Source organism: Polypterus senegalus, chromosome 17 (genome assembly GCF_016835505.1).
Source record: "Polypterus senegalus isolate Bchr_013 chromosome 17, ASM1683550v1, whole genome shotgun sequence".
Classification (NCBI taxonomy): Eukaryota; Metazoa; Chordata; class Cladistia; order Polypteriformes; family Polypteridae; genus Polypterus; species Polypterus senegalus.
The window spans coordinates 93,757,664-93,764,868 of NC_053170.1; positions in this window are offsets into that span (position 1 = coordinate 93,757,664).

Genomic DNA, 7,205 nt, shown 5'->3' on the forward strand with positions numbered 1-7,205 from the left:
CTCTTATGATTACGGGACATGATTTCTGGTGGACTACTGATGTGTTTATGTGTGCCCATTAATGACATGGCACCCCTTACTAGAGTGGATCTCTGTGGTCTAAATGGATATTTTGAGGTAAGGTAATTATTTAAGGTTAGGAAGACATAACTTTTCAGGTATGGTTGCTCTATCAACAATTAAGACCATGAAGAGTGGCAATGCATAGCATGCTGGTTAGCTAGTGGAAATAAGACTTTCAATGTACTGTACTCTGTAGAAGCTGACCATTACACATATTTTCCAATCATCTTCTGTCTAATGTTTGTGTTATTTTGTCCATTTTAACCATTTCTTTTATTTGTCAGTTTCATATATGGCGCTTTCTTTGAAACTGCCTCATAAAACTTTTTTAAAATGTGGCAGGACCTAATCAATAATATTTTAGAATAAGCATTTACAGTATATTTGAGGGGAAAAGACTCCTTTCTCTCTTTACTACTCTCAGTACTTTGACTCGGGCTGTTGGCCTTCCTCTGTTTCTCATGGGTAGGAGTTGATTTGAATTTAGTTTTGTTAAGTTTGACTTGACTGTATGGCATGTTATACGCTTTTAATAAATACGATAAAACATAAAACAAAGAACCTCTGCCTCTAAGTACAGCTTTGTAGGAATCATCTTTTCTCTGTTGTATTTAGCATGTTATTTAATGAAGACGCCAACTGAGGACCTGTAAGGCGTGTGTTTCTCAAACTACACCACACACTCTGATGTCCTTATCTTCTCGTGCAACTGTGCATCTGGGCCTTCCCTTCTCTTCCTGTCTTGGTTAGATCCAGGTTGCTCTCTTCTCTCAAAACAGTAATAGACATCTTTGTAAGAAATCTGTCATATGGAATAACCTTCATCCTGGAAAAAAAAAATAGAGTGACATATTTCTTGAGAACGTTATTTTATTTGGTCAATTTTTAAACTCAGAACTGACCTTTAGGAATGCCAGTACCTTGCAACCCAAGTGGATATACTGTAGTAACCGATTTCAATAGTCCTGATGCAATTACACAGGTTTCTCGGATAATCAATTAGCGAGTAAACATCACTAATTAAGGATAAGCTAAGGGATTTGACCATTAGGACACTGAAGGAGCAGCTATTGAAAATAAAGCTTTGCAGTCATATGTGAATAATAACTTAAAAATCAGCCATTTCAAGAAATAATAGTCATTAAAAGCACAAGTAATGCCTTGACTCTATTATAAGCACGGAGCTGGACAGTTTAACATCTGTAGCAGAGCGACGGGCGCTGAGCAGACTCCTGTCAATCATGGAGAATCCACTGCATCCACTGAACAGGATCAGACAGAGGAGCAGCTTCAGGGACAGACTGATGTCACCGTCCTGCTCCACTGACCGACTGAGGAGACCCCACACTATGCGACTCTTCAATTTCACCTGGGGGAGTAAATGCTAACAATATTCAAAGTTATTGTCTGCTTTTACATGCATTTTTATTACTCTTTTATTTAATTAATATTATTTTTATCAGTATGCTGCTGCTGGAGTATGTGATTAATCAGTTGGGGATTAATAAAGTATCTATCTATCTATCTATCTATCTAAAATCAATGTAATGGTTTCTTGATTAAAAACGGTATAACTTTCTATCAAGAACATGAAAATGTCTGAGTGTGTCCAAACATTTGACTGGTAGTGTATAATTATATATACAGTGTGTGGCCCACCAGGCTGGCGCCGCCAGCTGAACCCGACACAGACAAGCGTGAGACACAAGTTCAAGGCACACAAGGTTTATTGCTTCTTTTTCCCTGGTGGGAAACGCCTTCCCCGTGTGCCACAAGTATAACAATTCAAGCACAAGCACAACACAATACCACAAGTCTCTTCCTTCTCTCTCTCTTCCTCCTGTCCACTGCTCCAGTCAAGCTTCGTCGCTCCTGCTCCCGACTCTGGCTTCCCAAGTAGTGGCTGCTGGCTCCTTTTATAACGCACCCTGAAGTGCTCCAGGTGCTTGATGATTCATTTCCGGCAGAACTTCCAGGTCTGGCGGAAAAATGCCCATAAGGGCTCAGCACCTCCGGCTGCAGCACCCCCTGGCGGCGCCTGTGGATCCCAACAGGGCTGCATCAAACTCCAACTCCCATGAAGCCCTGTGGGAGTCTGAGGCACCGCTGCAACCCAGGGGGGTTGCCATCTAGCGTCCCGGGGAGGTAACGCTCTGACCATGCTTGCTCCCCTGGTCCTCCCAGCGTGGAGGCGTCCGAGCTGAGCAAGAGCCCCGGCCGCATGCTACAAGTGCCGTGAAAAAGTATTTGCCACTTCTTGGTTCCTGCTGTACTGCTTATTCATAACACTTAATTGTTTCTGATCTCCAAACAAAATTAGTATAATAGAAAAGACAACTCGAGTAAACACAAAATAGTCTTTAAATGATCACTTGATTTTTTGAAGAAAAACATTTCACCACCACTACTATCACCAGTGTGAAAAAGTAATTGTCCCCTTAGGCAAAAGTTCACTGATGACACTGCTATGGTGGGCTGCATCAGGAGTGGGCAGGAGGAGGAGTACAGGAAGCTAATCAAGGACTTTGTTAAATGGTGCGACTCAAACCACCTACAACTGAACACCAGCAAAACCAAGGAGCTGGTGATGGATTTTAGGAGGCCCAGGCCCCTCATGGACCCTGTGATCATCAGAGGTGACGGTGCAGAGGGTACAGACCTATAAATACCTGGGAGTGCAGCTGGATAATAAACTGGACTGGACTGCCAATACTGATGCCCTGTACAAGAGAGGACAGAGCCGACTGTACTTCATTAGAAGGCTGGCGTCCTTCAACATCTGCAATAAGATGCTGCTGATGTTCTATCAGACGGTTGTGGCGCGCCCTCTTCTATGTGGTGGTGTGCTGGGGAGGCAGCATAAAGAAGAGGGACGCCTCACGCCTGGACAAAATGGTGAGGAAGGCAGGCTCTATTGTAGGCACGGAGCTGGACAGTTTAACATCTGTGGCAGAGCGACGGGCGCTGAGCAGACTCCTGTCAATCATGGAGAATCCAACGCATTCACTGAACAGGATCACCTCCAGACAGAGGAGCAGCTTCAGTGACAGACTGAGGAGACCCCACACTATGCGACTCTTCAATTCCACCTGGGGGGTAAATGCTAACATTATTCAAAGTTATTGTCTGCTTTTACAAGCATTTTTATTACTCTTTAATATTGTTTTTTGTATCAGTATACTGCTGATGGATAATGTGAATTTCCCCTTGGGATTAATAAAGTACAGTATCTATCTATCTATCTATATGAACTAATGAACCAAATTAAAATGACGAAAGGTTAAATGAGACTAGACACACCCAAGCTTGATTGTTGTCAGCCCTATTGATTCTAAACAACACAACTTTTCCAGCAATGTGGAGATCCAGAAGACCTGAGAAAGAACGTCACTGAAGTATGTAAGTCAGGAGAGGGTTAGGAAGCAAACTCTAAAGCTCTGGGAATTCACTGAATGACCATGAGAACGATCATCTCCAAATGGAGTAAACTTGGAACAATGGCAAATCTGCTCAAGAGTGGCCAGCCTAACAAAAAAACTACAAGAGTGCATAGAAAACTCACCTGTGAAGTCTCAGAAGAACCCTAATGAACATCTAAGGAACTGCAGTCCTGCAGGGGCGCATGTATTGCAGCACACAGTGGCATGAAATAACGTTTTGTGTTGAAGTATATGTTGCATTGCAGTTCAGAGGAACAAGTGCAAGACAAGTGAAAACCATACTACGCTATAAATAGATAAATAAATAATAGATAAATAAGTAATAACAACAACTAATAATAAAAATCTGGGGTGGTCTCCCCTAGACTTTCTCATATACTCAGATATGGAGATGGGTATTTGAGGAGTAAATCGCAAGACTATGATAATATTTTTATATTATATGCATTAAAGAACCATCACCAACAAATCAAATTAATAATATATTGAACAATTATTGTAAAAGTAAAGTTGAATAAACTGGACTCTGCAGCTGCATGAATAAAAGATAAAGTACCAGTTTCGGTTAGCAGAAATAACCCAAAAGTTAATAGAAATCTACGTTTTGTACCTAATACTTGTATGCAAAATTTGTTTGACCAAAGTGAAAGCGTACACACACAGACATAATTCCGAAAATGGCAAGATTCATCAAAATCTCGAAATGAAATTTTTGGATGATTACGCTATTTTCCCTATACGAGAAAGTAAAATACAGTAGTAGCAAATGTAACAAATGTACTGTGCATATAAACTAACTACTGGGAGTTGATCTAAGGCGAGGAGGCAGGACTGAGTTCCGTCCAGACAGTCAAGGGGTAGAAGCCATTGACAACCTGGCAGAACTGGTTAGTATAGAAACTTCTCCCAGATGGAAGTGGAATAAAGAGACTGTTGGAGGGATGGCCGTGATCTTCGGCAATGCTGTAGACATTAAGTTATGAATTAGCAAAAACAGAGGAATCAGGAAGGGGTAAATACTTTTTCACAGCACTGTCCAAAGAATATATACCCGTATATATATTTTTATGTAATCTCAGATGCACTTTCTGTGGCTTTTGCTGCCCTCCATACATGTAGACCATACTCTCGTACTACTTGCCTTTCTTGTGTAGTATTTAGTCAAGTTTATGCGACTCCTCAGCTTTGACATTACATACAATTTTTTCCATCAATTCCTCATTACAACAATGGTTCAAGCCCAGGGGGTGCCCTCCCTCCGCAATAACGCCGTGGTTATGATAGTACTGTCAAATCCTAAATTAATTATTTGAACATTTAAGCAAGTTAGGATAAATGGATGGATTGCTGTTTAATCGGAGAAATACTGTTAAATTAAAGGTTTTATTTGTACGTTTTTTAATATAAACAGTTTACAAATCCCTTCTGGAAGGGTCACATGCTATATTTAAATGTATTTTAGTAAGCACTTTTCGGATACCTGTTTCTTACTATTGTACTTTTCTTTTTGGAATGCCACAATAAACATACAGAAGAACCGACACAACAACAGGTAATATTGAATGTGCCATGTGGAGTTTCATAAACGGCTATGACTAGAACGTACCACGCATTCAAACGCCGCTCACTCCGTTATCGAAGTTCCCACCTCTTTCCCGTAGCAACACACACACAGCCCCCTAGTCAGGCAACAAAAATATCCTCGACCCCCCCCAACCGACTTCCCATAGCAACTGCTAGTCGAGTCTCCAGACTTTCCCTTCCTTAATTGATTACCAGAAATCACATAGTGACGGTCACCTTCCCGTAGCAACAAGCACGCAGAATCCGCCCTTCTTGCGTAACCAACATCAGCGAGTGTCCGCCCTTTCTCCCATAATCCCCTGCGCGGAAGCTCGTTGGTTTTCCTTGTATAGCAATCAACAGGCAATTCCCACCCACCTCGTGTAACAACTGAAGTCTCATGGCCGAGCACGAAGATAGCAAGCGATTGGTTGAGGGGCGGCGCCTCGTATGCAGGCCTCGCTTCGATTGGCTCCGTTTGCAGCACTTTACTCGCCCTTATTACATAAGCTGAAGCTCACATGTAAGGCAATGCGCGGAGTCAGTGTGTGGGTGTAGTAGGCGTGCTACTGTTTAGTTTATCTCTGTTTTTATACTGTCGTTACTACTAATCGTATGAAGTAGTATTTTGGAAGCACTTCACTTAAAAGCAATAAACATATTTAAAAAGTCCACAGCGCCGATGCCCAAATTGTTATGTAAGTATAATATGGACGGGAAATGTGACAGGCCGGATGCAAGTTTGGATGCGACAAAAGCCAAGTAAAACAAACATAAGCCTTCTCACTTAACACCCGTTAAATGGCTTTAGACATAGATCCGAGTGAAACGGAATGGTGAACAGAGATAGTTTTGGCACTCTGAGATTTTAAATACAATAAAATAAACATACATAAAATGTGATCGAATTTAGAAGGTCTATGATACGGATTAATCAGGTTGGAAGTTTTAACATATTCTTGCTAAATTCGATCCAATGAGATTCAATGTATGTTTTTTTTACACTGAGCATTAGAAGGGGATTCTAAAATGTCTGATAAATCTCTAAAACCTGATGTAAATGATCAAATAATTGCACGTTTTAGCATCAAAATATTGTAGGAGAATATTAAAATGGAACAGTTCTGTATTGCTGAAAAAAATACTTTGTTGTGCAGTAGTTGGGGCACAAATGTTTGCAAAGGCACACAATATTTAACCCTGTAGAATAAAATCTGCAGGTGTGATTTTACTTAAATCAGATTGGCTTCTTGAATTTTAAACTGCTAATAACTCAGCAAACTTTCATGGGGATGGGAGTGTTTTTTAACTTATCCTGCCCACTGAAACACTTCACCCTGAAAGTTGTTAAAGCGGTTTATAGAAATACTCCACCCAGAAATGTATTTTTAATATATTATGTGTACCCCAAGTAGTTTGTAATTGTGTTTTCAAGCAGAATGGAGAGAAAAAAAATGGTGATATAATTAAACCTAGAAGTGACCAATGATGTACAATGGCAAGCAATGTGAAAAACTTTTATGGAAAAAAAATATATATATTTTTTATGTCACATAATACATAGGACAGGTTTCCAATAATATGGTCAAAATGTGGAAAACGTATTCATTTTTTGCTAAAATAATTTTATATAGGTAATTCTGGAATTATCAGTGCACACCATAAACAGGAAAACAATAGCAAATAATATGAAAAACTTTTACGGAAAAAAATCATTTCTCATGTCACATAATTCATAGGACAGTTATCCAGTCGTACGGTCAAAACACATGCATATCCATCCCTCCATTATCCAACCTGCTATATCCTAACTACAGGGTCACGGGGGTCTGCTGGAGCCAATCCCAGCCAGCACTGGGTTCAAGGCAGGAAACAAACCCCAGGCAGGGCGCCAGCCCACCGCAGACACACGCATATTTTTGCTAAAATAATTTTATATAGATAATTCTGGAATTAGGGTGGCGTAGTGGGTAGCACTGCTGCCTCGCAGTTTGGAGACCCAGGTTCACTTCCTGGGTCCTCCCTGCGTGGAGTTTGCATGTTCTCCCAGTGTCTGTGTGGGTTTCCTCAGGGTACTCCGCTTTCCTCCCACGGTCCAAAGACATGCAGGTTAGGTGCGTTGGTGATTCTAAATTGTCC